This window comes from Pagrus major, chromosome 7 (assembly GCF_040436345.1).
Source record: "Pagrus major chromosome 7, Pma_NU_1.0".
In the NCBI taxonomy this organism is placed as follows: Eukaryota; Metazoa; Chordata; class Actinopteri; order Spariformes; family Sparidae; genus Pagrus; species Pagrus major.
In genome coordinates, this window is record NC_133221.1 from 30877476 (window position 1) to 30890113 (window position 12638).

The window sequence follows — 12638 nt, forward strand, 5'->3', positions numbered from 1 at the left end:
GCCACATGGAGGAAAATCTATTCCCAAGTGGGCCGGGACCGGTAAAATCATGGCATAATAATTTAAAAATAACGACAACTTCAGATTGTTTTCTTTGTTTTACTTTGGTCCAAAATAGTACAAGCACATTCTGAAAATGTACACACCACAAATAATCCTCTTGATAAAACACTTCAAGTTAGTTGAAAATTCTGAGGAAAAAATTGGTGCAATTTCAAGAACACAATGCCTCAGTGATTGGAACTTGGAACTTCGTCTCGGTGTATCTACAAAGCCATTAAACTTTAAGTCACAGCCTATCTGGGATTGAACAAAATACAAAATAAATAATAAATAAATAAAACAACTCTTCTAGGTATCAAATAACTCATTTGTCATTTCCACATATTAATCCTGTGCTAACTCAACAAACCATACAAACTGAGGTAGAAACTATTCAAGAGGGTTGAGTTACTCCCTGCCTTGTAGGCTACACTATTTATTGATAGAAAAATAAAAGCTCAATTTCAACAAACCAAACTTATGAACTGAAGTGACTGACAGTATTACAGTAAATCACACACTGTTCACTTTCTTTAAATTTCCACAGAAGACAATGATTTCCACAGAACTATATCAGGGTGCAGTGTCTCATGCAGCATTTTAAGCGGGATTACCTGTTGTTTATTTTACTCCTGAAACCTGGCATCTTTTAGCTTTCACAAGTGCATCAATATCAGGTGTCACATCCTGAGTGGCAGCCAATTTCAGGATGTTATTCAAGTGCTTGTGAGTGAGCCTTGAGCGCAGCTTTGTTTTATTGATGCTCATTACAGAGAAAACTTGCTCACAAAGATATGTGGTTCCAAACATGCACAACACTTTTGCAGCAAGGGCTGTCAAGTTTGGGTAACCTGGCAAGAGATACTGATAAAATGTGTCCAAGCCAGCTGCGGCAAATTTGCCCTTCAAATCTGAGTCACACTGCAAGTCTATTATTTCAAGTTGGATGTTGACGGGCAGATCAGAGGCATTCACGGTGAATGGCGAGCAAAAAACTTTGAAGTCTTTCTCCAGTTCACCAAAAATCTGAAAGCGTTGCTCAAACTCCCGCAATAGTCCCGTTATTTTATCTTTGAACCGCTTCATTTCTGCGGCATGTGCGCACACATCTTTCAGACAAGGAAAGTGAGCTGCATCACCACCTGCGAGTTGCGTCTCCCACAATGACAGCTTCAACTTGAACGCACATATGCTGTCATAATACTGCGTGACAACTTTGTTGAGCCCTTGCAGCATTTTGTTCAAGTTATTCAGGTGCTCTGTAACATCCACCATAAATGCAAGGTACTGCATCCATTCTGTGGACTGAAATTCTAACACTGGTTTGCCCTTTTCTTCCATGAACTATTCAATTTCCCCTTGAAAATCAAAGAAATGCCTCAGCACAGCGCCTTGGCTTAACCATCTTACCTCGGTGTGGTACGGCAGGCCACAGTTGTGGTCTTTCTCTCTGAGAAGGCTGTCAAACTGATGGTGATTCAGGCCTCTGGATCGGATGAAATTAACAGTTTGGACGACCACCTTCATGACGTTATCCATCTTTAATGACTTGCAACACAAAGCCTGCTGATGCAAAATACAGTGAAAAGTCCAAAAATCACGTCCTCCATTTGCAGTCTGCACTTTCTCTCTGAACTTTGTCACAACACCTGCTTTTTTCCCGATCATTGAGGGCGCACCATCTGTAGCCAGGCTGACAGCGCGGGACCAGTCCACTCTGACCCTGTCCAGTGCGCCGACGAGTGCGGTGAAAATATCAGCTGCTGTTGTGGTATCCGTCATTGGCACCAACTCCACAAACTCCTCAGTGACGGTCAAAGTGTCATCAACTCCGCGGATGAATATGGCCAGTTGCGCAACATCTGTAATGTCCGTGCTTTCATCAATTGCAACTGAAAACGCAATAAATGACTTTACTTTGCGCTTCAACTGGCTGTCCAAATCCGCCGAAAGATCAGAAATCCTGTCTGCAACTGTGTTTCTTGTCAGGCTGATATTTGCAAAAGCCTGGCGCTTTTCAGGGCACACAATCTCCGCAGCCTTCAGCATGCATGTTTTCACAAATTCACCCTCACTAAATGGTTTTGAAGTCACTGCAATTTCATTAGCAATAAGGTAGCTAGCTTTCACTGCAGCATCACTGATTTCTCGGCTATGAGTAAACACAGACTGCTGTTTCTTCAGACCCGCCAACAATTCATTCACCTTCTCTCCTCTCTGTTGTCCTTGAAAGTTGTTGTATTTGTCGGCATGAAGAGTCTCATAGTGGCGACGAAGGTTATAATCTTTCAGCACTGAAACATGCTGTGAACATACCAAACACACAGCTTTCCCATTCACTTCCGTGAATAAATAGGAGGATGACCATTTTTCTTGGAACACTCTACACTCTGCACTCTGCGTCCACTTTTCTCTTTTTTGACAGAGACATTTTGGGGCAATGAGGGTGCCAAAGCATGTAATGTTCAAAGTAGAAGAAGTAATAGGGCAGGCAGAACACAAGGTAGCTCCGGACTAGCTGTACTTGCTTGGCCTACTTGCTCAGCCCCGGTATAAACAGTTTGCTTGCTTAACAGAATTGCTATTGCGACCTCCAATGGACACATTTAGAACAGCAGTTTCTTTCATTGAAAAATTGCAGATCATTTTTATACTTTTCAAAATCATCTCGCGGGCCGGATTAAACCCGTTCACGTGCCTGATCCGGCCCGCGGGCCGTACGTTTGACACCCCTGCCTTAAAGCAACACTAGGTAGTTTTTCGACCTTAAAATAATGTTTCTAAACTCAGTTAAGTGGTAGAAAAACGGTTAATAGGATGAATGGTGACGTCTCTGCAGCCTGAGGGGGTCGCGACCGCACTGTGTAACTTCTCAGAGCGGGTAGGAACCTATCTGATGTAAAGGCGTCTAGTGCGACCTGCTTTACGGCATACGTCACATGTTTATTCATCGGTGGATTTAGCCAGCAGCTACTTGGATTTTTCGTAAACCAACGCCATGGCCGAGCTAGCTAAAAAAGGCAGGAAGGTATTGTCTGAGGAGGCGAAGAAAAGAAAAAGAGAAAGTGATAGAACAGAGCCCGGACACAGATAAATATTGGACAAGCTTACACTCGGTGGCGCGAGCTGAAAGAAGAAATGGGTTTCAAGACTGATGGCGACCTAGCCTTGATGCTACTGGATTTGTAAGTCATATATTACATATATACATATTTATTATCTTACTGACTTTTACTTTGAGTTGATTTGTTGTTATGTGGTGTTCATTGGGGCTCTATTTGTCCACAGTTTATAACCGTAATAAAGCTGGGAGATAATCTAATGCTGTCCGTTTCGATAGCTCGCACGTTTTCATGTAGTGACTGTAAACAATGACTAACTTACTAAAATACTACGAACGTCTTGTCTTGAAAAGTTGCAGATTCCTTAGTTCATGCAGATAATCAACGTAATTGTTGAACACTGTGGTCGGGAGGTAACGTTAGGCTATTGTAACGTTAGCATGCTACTTGATGTGCTCAGTGTCATGAGAGGGGGAGAGGACACTGGCGCTGTCTGTTCGCCGCTTCTCCCCTCAAGCTTCAAGTTTTAGTTTTAAGTTTTAAGTCTTGAGCAAGAACGACTAAAAAAGCCGCAATACTGACTACTCTTGCCACCAATTTCTGTGAGCGATTCATCGGTGGAACTGCCAGGTTGATGCACGGATCTTACCGACTTGGGCGATTTCTCTATCCATCCTGCGGCTGGTAGCAAGTGTCAACGAGCAGGTATCGGTGCTTAGCAGGACAGCTAACCAGCCTCGGCACTCTCAATCCTGCCCGTATCTCCTGCTCTTGGCTCCCTGGACGCCCGACACGCTTCATACTCTCCGTTCTCGACTTCACCGGCCATGTCCCTGATGTACCATCTGTGCAGAGTGACTCACCCCCGAGTGTTTCTCCTCCTGTGTGTGCTACCTCTGTGGCTGATGGCTAACAACAGATGCGGAGCCCAAACGCCAGGCATAATGAACTTCTCTGCTGCTCAACTGATGAAGCTAAACAACCACAATACTCCTGCCTGTATGTCGGTCATAATAGAACTTGGTCTCCTACGTCGGCCCCGGTACATCCACAGAAGCTCTCGAAGAAAGTTTGTTTTCTCCCGGTCTGATGACGCCATTCCCTCCGTCTGGTTTCCACCTTCTGTTCAACTTCCCCCAACATCATAATTCTTGGAGATTTTAACATCCATGTCAACACCCCCTCCTGCCACCTTGCCTCCGAGTTCCTACAGCTACTGGACTGTTTAAACCTCAGGCAACATGTTGACTCACCCACACACATCAAGGGGAACAACTTGGATCTTGTTATCACTGACTCTGCCCCTGTAAGTGAACCTTCTGTGTATGATATGGGTGTGTCTGACCATAAGGTAATCTCTATGGAGTTACATTTTCTGTCATCATATATCAAGCCCAAACGTGAAATATGTTTCAGAAACCTGAAAAACATTGACACAAAAAATTTGACTTCTGACCTCAAACACCTCCACCTTGTGCCTATGTCATCAGTCACTGAAACCGTGGACTTCTACAATACAACCCTGAGAAACATTCTGGATTTCCATGCACCAATCAAAGTCAGGACAGCAACATTCTCCTGCTCTGCTCCCTGGTATACAAGTGAGCTGCGGAAAATGAAGGCAGCTGGACGTGCCCTTGAGCGCCAATACAAGGCTTCTGGACTTACTATCCACAAGCTGGCGTATCGGGACCACCAAAAGACTTACTCCAAGTCCCTTAAAGACGCTCGGTCACAGTTCTACTCTAACATCATCCAAAGCAGTCCTGGAAATTCCAAGCAATTGTTCTCCACTATAAGCCACCTCCTTCAACCTCAAAACCCTCCACTTACAGGAATTACAGAAGATCACTGCAATAACTTCATGGACTTTTTCACAACCAAAATTAATACTATTCGCTCATTCCTCTCCGTTCCTCCCCCTTGTCTGTTCCAGCTGCCAACCCTCAGACTGGTATCACGTCGCCCCTCTGCTCCTTTCCAGAAATCACTCAACTTGATGTGCAAGACACCATTAAAGAGATGAAACCCTCCACTTGTGCCCTCGACCCCTTTCCCACTGCCCTGGTGAAAGCGCACAGCTCTGCCCTCTGTCCTCTGATTACCACAGTTATAAACCAATCTCTTCAGACTGGCCATATACCATCTGCACTAAAAAAAGCCATTATCAAACCACTTCTCAAGAAACCCACCCTTGACCCTCAGGTACTTGCAAGCTACAGGCCCATATCCAATTTGCCATTTCTCTCCAAACTTCTTGAGAAAGTAGTTGCCAGCCATCTACAGGATCACCTCCACCACAACAACATCTTTGAAAAGTTTCAATCTGGCTTCCGCTCCGCCCACAGCACGGAAACAGCTTTATTGAGAGTCACAAATGACCTGCTGATGACTTCTGATTCTGGTTCACCATCCCTCCTCATCCTCCTCGACCTATCTGCAGCATTTGATACGGTCGACCATCACATACTGCTCCAGCGTCTACATGACTCTGTTGGCCTCAGAGGCACAGCATTGAGCTGGTTTGAGTCCTACCTCACTGGCAGGTCAGAATACGTTGCCATGGGAGGATCAAGGTCTTGCTCACATGCTGTTGGCTGCGGGGTTCCACAAGGGTCGGTGCTTGGACCCATCCTGTTTATCCTCTACATGCTCCCCCTCAGTAAAGTCATCAGACGCTTCGGGATATCTTTTCACTGCTACGCAGATGACATGCAATTATACATTAGAACGGACACTCATTCACCACCATCAGCAGCATCACCTCTCTCCATGCTCACTGCATGTCTGGAGGAGATAAGGGCGTGGATGAGACATAATTTTCTCCAGCTGAACAGCTTGAAAACTGAAGCCATCCTCATTTGTTCCCCTCATCAGATTCGAAACTCCTCCATAACCTGCATTACTTTCTCTGGCAAGGACATCCCTCTATCATCAACAGTCACTAACCTTGGTGTCAGGTTTGACCCCCAGCTAACCTTTGAGGCCCACATCAATCACCTCTGCAAAATATCATTTTTCCACCTAAGGAATATAGCCAGACTTCGTCTCACACTCACCTTAAGAGATGCAGAGAAGCTCGTCCACGCCTTTGTCTCCTCCAGACTCGATTACTGTAACGCACTTCTCAGCGGGAAATTACAACACATTCAAAACAGCGCCGCTAGAATCCTGCTGAGAGTACGCAAATATGAGCACATCACACCCATTCTTCACTCACTACACTGGCTACCCATCTCCGCTCGGATCGACTACAAAGTCTCCCTCCTCACATTCCAGTGCATCCATGGCAATGCCGCCCTAGTACCTCAAAGAACTCCTCACCCCCCAGACCTCAGCACGCTAACTCCGCTCCACCAACAGCCACAGACTTCTCCCCCCAAGGACTAAGAGCCGCACACTGGGAGATCGAGCCTTCTGCTCCTCTGCTCCTCGACTGTGGAACACCCTCCCAGAACACCTGAGGGTTCCACAGTCGATTGATTGTTTTAAAAAGGGCCTTAAAACGTACCTTTTTAAAAAATCTTTTAATCTGTAATTTTTGCTTGTGTTACTTTGATAACTGCTTTAAACTCTTGTTTTAACTTATTTTTCTTTTTTGGTTGCTGTTGTAGCACTTTGAGATTTTTTGTTAAATATAAAGTGCATTACAAATAAAATGTATTATTATTATTTATTATTACTTACTGTTGTCGTACCGAGTTGGTTGTAGTTATTACACCAAACACAACATCAACTTGCAATTGTATTTAGTAACTCCCGAAAACATAGTTATATTTTCAGACGTTACTAAACACATTCACGCCCAAGCGTCGTGTTTTGGGAGTAACTTAGTCGGTGCAATCACTATAAAAAACTGGGTATGAGAATAATTCTAGCATGCTAATGTGTTGTGCAGCCTATATGCTAACAAACTACCAACTGCTATCTCTGAATCTAGCTTGTTGTTGGCACTCGATTGAGGTTTTTTCAGACGATTTCGTGATTCGCCAGCTCTGTCAACAAATTCATGTGTATTCATTTTCCCCAGGGATGCTCATACAGCGACAGTATTTACGACACTGGTAACAGATAATTGCGCTTCTCAACCAGCTGGGGGTAGTAATGAGTCCAAACTACCTAGTGTTGCTTTAAGTACATAAGTGCTATGGTGTAAGTGCTAAGGGTAACCCCTCGATTCCACCAGATACGTGTCCGCTGCGCTACAGCTCCGCCTCGGCAGCGGAGTCGAGCGGAGTCGATGAAGGCGATACTGTGACAAGTTCAGTTTTATTAAGGTTGAGCTTGAGATGATGTGCAGTTGTTCAAGCGGAGATGTCTGCCAGACATTCCAAAATGTGCGTGGCAACGTGGGTATTGGAGGATGGGGAAAGGAGAGGAACAGTTGGGTGTCGTCAGCATAACAGTGGTAAGAGAATCCATGTGATGTGATTGCAGAGCCTAGTGATCTAGTGTATAGTGAAAACAGAAGTGGTCCTAGTACTAAGCCTTGAGGGACATCCAGTTTCCAGAAAGCAGGGTTTGGACAAGGAGCCATTCCACGTGACCTGAAAGGTGCGATTTGTCAGGTATGATGTGAACCAGGTTAATCAGTTACTTTTAAAAGTAACGTTACCCAATACTGGTTATAATTGCAAAATAACAACACAGAGGCTGTTGTCTGTACCTGCTAAATGCTCATCAGGAGGAACTTAAATTCACTTAGGCTTACATGTTAAGTGATCTTTAATATTGTCTTAGCTAAGGCTGTTTCCAATTGTAGCTGCTAAACTAAAAGCGTTATCCCACACCCTATCTGAAGTGGATGCACAGGCTCAAATGTGCGTCAAGTGTAAATGATGTCTTTTCAAATCAATTTGGGAACTTTTGTGGACCAGGAAACTTCACCTGCCTTATCATTGGCATGGGGGTGTAAACGAATGACTGAATTTTTATTTTTGAGTGAACTTTTCTAGTCTGATAATTATCTGCTTCAATTGCATTCCAATTACCATCGACATTCATTTAGTCTGACATTGTGGTCTTGATAGCCAATTTCTGATTTTGGGGGGTTTGCCCTAACCATGCTTATTCGAAGTCTGTCTGCAGCCTCACCAGGGGCAATCTCAACTGGGAGCATTTGTCATTGTAAAAACACATTAGCTGATATGTTTCCCAGTTAGGCATGAGCAGATGATTGACTATTGAGGGAAGGGGGCAGGATGTTTGTCATACAATTGCCATCTCTGGTGTTACAGACATTTCTATTCAAAATGTTTTAAGTTGTTTGTCTCCTTTCATAAAACGTCTCTGGGAAGATAATGCTCTTTTCCTAATCAGCCTAACAGACTGATGGATCGATTGTTTCTTAAACTGTGATATATTGCCATTACTGAGCATAACACTAGACCTTTTTTTAACAGAAGTCTGGAACCAGTTCACTTGGAAATGGAGGAAAATCATGACTCATTAACCAATCCCACCTGAGATATACCATGTATCGTCCACAGCTTTGATCTGCTTCACTCATGAAACCAAACAGCAACATCCATGGAAGCGAGACAAAAACTGTATGAGACAAAATGGATCTGCCCACAGGCAGCTGACTGTAGGAGGCGTTGGCAGCACCTGGTGGCCTCGCTGACTGTACAGTCAGGACTGTGTAGGCATGTACAGACGGCACTGGATTGGCATCTCTCTCACTCTACTGTTAGTTTTTTTCCACCTGTTACAGTGGAACCAATGACACCTTTATCATTTTTAATCACCATGGTCCAAAATTGAACGGCATGGTGTGTTTGTGCTAGATGGGTGTTGCTTTTACACCATTCACATTTGGCAATGGAAAGGCACGTGTCCGAATCAAAAAGTTAATTGTCTTTGTGAATACTATCCAAAGATGGAAGTAAATGAATAATGGCAGAACAGAATCCGTCAGTGACTTACAGTAAACCATAGTAGCTACATTTCCAAGCAAGTGGTGTTGAGCATAATTGATGTAATGTGACTCATCAGATGAAGACTGTGGGTATAAATACGCTATTGGCTATTCTCCTTCCTGCATGTAAGTGTTAATAAAGGCAGAACCCGATACAAAAACAACAACCTTGAGCTAGTAACCTACACATTAAAAAAGGCAAGTTACCTAACCTGGTCGCTAACGGTACGAATGTCAACATGCCAGCTGCTGTTTACTTTTCTTTTGAGGGGATTTGGCCATTTCAATGCCAGTGCTTGTCCTCTGAAACACTATTTTGCTCAGGCACCATTGCTTTAGGTGACCAGATGTCCCCGATTTCCGGGGACAGTCCCCGATTAGGCCGCCCTGTCCCCGGTTAAAACTGTCCCTGAAAATGTCCCTGATTTGAATGGGAGAGAAAAAACGCAGGCAGGCACGCAGACACAAAATCCAGTTATTATGGTAGCCAGTTAAACTAGCGTACTGACGTTACGTCGTGGTACCCGGAAACAGAATATGTGGCAGAATTGTTTACTTTTGCTTGCTGAAGAGCAGAAGACAGAGATAGGTGACCGTGTTAAGGTAAGTTGTGTAGTATGAACCCATTTATTTTGTGAGCTTGAACTAGACTAGAATTAGGCTCATGTTCTCCTCTGTTGTTATTCCATCCAGGCCATGGAGGCTGAGGCTGAGGCTACTGAGGGAGAGGACTGTGGTGGACCTGCTGAACCAGCTGGGTTCATGGATCCAGACATTTAGGACCAGAAACCATAGAGCTTTTGTGTTTGAAAAGTGCAAAAATTCCCAAGAGTGGTGTGAGATATGGTCATAAAATCCATCAGCTAAATAATAAATAAGTTAAATAAGCTAAGAATCTGTTTTGTTGTTGTTTTTGTTTCATCTGTTTTTTACAGCTCTAATGTCAAATGCTGCAGACATATGATAGAATAAACAACTCATGCAGCCTTAACAGAGGTGGCTATTCTTTAATTATAATACTACCGAACTACTACTACCGGGACTACTGAAACTTCTTATTGGCTACTCATTTGCTTTAATAAATTAAAATGAAAATACATTAACATGTAATTGCCCCTGTTATTTATTTCATAATGATAACATTTGAATTTTGACCACCGCGCTGAAAATGTCCCCGATTTTCATTTCAGAAATCTGGTCACCTTACCATTGCTCCATCCTGGTGATTGGTCTAAAGACATAAAAGCAAGCCAGGGCATTTCCCCCCTATACGTGAATAATAATGGGATGTCAATTGATTTAACTGAACAAATACAGGTTAACCATATTATTCTAAAAAGCCTGAGCAGAGCAACATCCAGCATAGAGAGGCAAAGTCTCCTTCCAGTGTGCCCCATGGCAAAAACATGTATGGCGAGAGAACATTTTTTGATCCCAATTTAATTGTGCCATGCATTACACGTTTGTCCATTTGAAGCTGGGGTTGGGAAGACTGTAGAACCAGTCCTTGACTGCAGACTGCCCCATTTCTCTCTCTGCTGGCCAGCTGGGAGATGAGCAGCTTGTTCGCTACTTTCAAAACACTTCCTTAGCTTTTTAGACTAATAAATACATAAAAAACTCTGTGAAATGCTGAATTGCAGTCCGAAAAGGCTACCAAGTGCAACAGATACTCCGGGTTGTGTGCTTTATGCTTTATTAACTGCCCCCGCTGCTCTGTTCAGCTCAGGGGCTGTGTGCTTTGTGGAATTTGCTTAGAACTAGTGAGTTGGCTAGCTGCTGAAGAACAGGCTCAGTGGCTGTGTCCTGTGAGCGAAGCACACCGTTGTCATTACTGTGTCCAACCACCTCACGTCTCACTCCCTCACATGTAAGAAAACATCTCACATTATCATAATTAATGCAAAAAACGAACATGGCTATTGTTAATACTCACCGCTGTCAAGCTAGTATGTTAGTATTGGGAAATTGTGGCTGCACTGTCTCCACAGTCCTTTTGCAACTAGTTCGCTAATAGCTTTAGCAATACGTCGGCTTAGCCCTGTAGAAGACTCTTGCCATATGCAATGAGTGCAGAATAGAAGATTCCGCACAGGCAGGCAGGTATGTAGGTAGACTGACAGGTAGCCTATCCAATCGTTTCATATAGACCCAATGAGGTGATTGGATGGCTTATTATAGGCCTGTAACAGCCACAGTTACTGTTTTTTTTCTTCTTTTATTTGTCAGAGCATTTGATTTATTGATTGCTGTTGGCATAGCTGTCCACTGAACATACAGTTAGGAATAATAACATGTCAGTTGCGCTGACAGAGATTTTCGTCTCTCTGGTCATCTGCTGGACGACAAGAGGGGGGTGATCGGTAGGACCTGAGTCTGAGTGTGTGTTCTCAGCTGTCCTCCTGTGTCACACACCCCTGGTTAAACAGCTATTTTTTTTATTTTATTTTTTTTATATCGTAATACATATTGTATTGTGGACTATTTATCCTGTGCAACATTAGTTCCCACTGAAAAACGTTTAAGAAATTTCATTCTGTTCTCAGCACTCACCAAGAAAGTGGATGTCATCTCTAAGGAGAAGGACTGCACGAAAGTCAAACTGTGGCAAAAGAGCATCAAAAATCACCTCTAATGGTCAGCAACAGGTTCATCAAGCGGAGAGGAAACAGTGGCAAAGTGGAAATCTCTTTTGAACCACATCAGGAACGTGCATGTCTATGTAAATCCACTATTTCCCAAGTGCCTCCACCCCCCTTTGACAAAGCAAGTGGCTTCAGCCTGGTAATCCACTTTTCATAGAAATTATGTCATTAAATTAGAATACAGTAGTATGTTCCCAGCTGCTATGCACTTACCATTTACAATGTATTTGTTATTTTGTTTCCTCCTCTAGCAACAAGGCCACCTGGAGAAGGTGCTCATGAACAAGAAGCTGAGCCCTCTCTATCAATTATCTGCCTTGGAGGGGTTCCACAGTCTCATTCTGCAGTTTGCTCCAAAAAACATGGCTTTCTCCTACTTAGGGATGCTCTGAAGGTAAATTGTAAAGTAATCATGTTATCAATAAAGTGTGGAAACGGTGCTCTTGAGTGCTACAGTTTGACCTAAATCCTGGCCAGTGTCACTTGAAACAGCAATTTACATAATGCACATGTAAAGTTGATTTTTATCATTTCAGTTTGAGCCACTCTGTTACCTCTGTAGTCTGTTGTTTTGATGCGTTTTCACTTCTTAACATCTCACTTACAGCAATCTCAAATTAAACAGTTACTCACAAACCCTGTCAGAAGAACAGCTGACTTGTCTCTCTGAGCAGACATGAATAATCATCCATTTTATAAAGTGAGAATGTGTTAAAAAGTAAATTCCTCCTGTAGAACAAATTTATAATTCATAGACGTATTCCACAAACTCTTATTTCACAGAGAGACAATCCTTAATTATTCCAAATTAACGATCCAAAAGAGCAGAATCAAGCCAAACTAACTGGAAGGCAATGTTCTGTCTCCACTAACTGCTGACTAAGCAGCATTTACACCCAACTTCTCAATTATGACACTAGGACGCACCCTTTGCCAATGAAGTCCACTATCAACACTTGATATATAGCACTT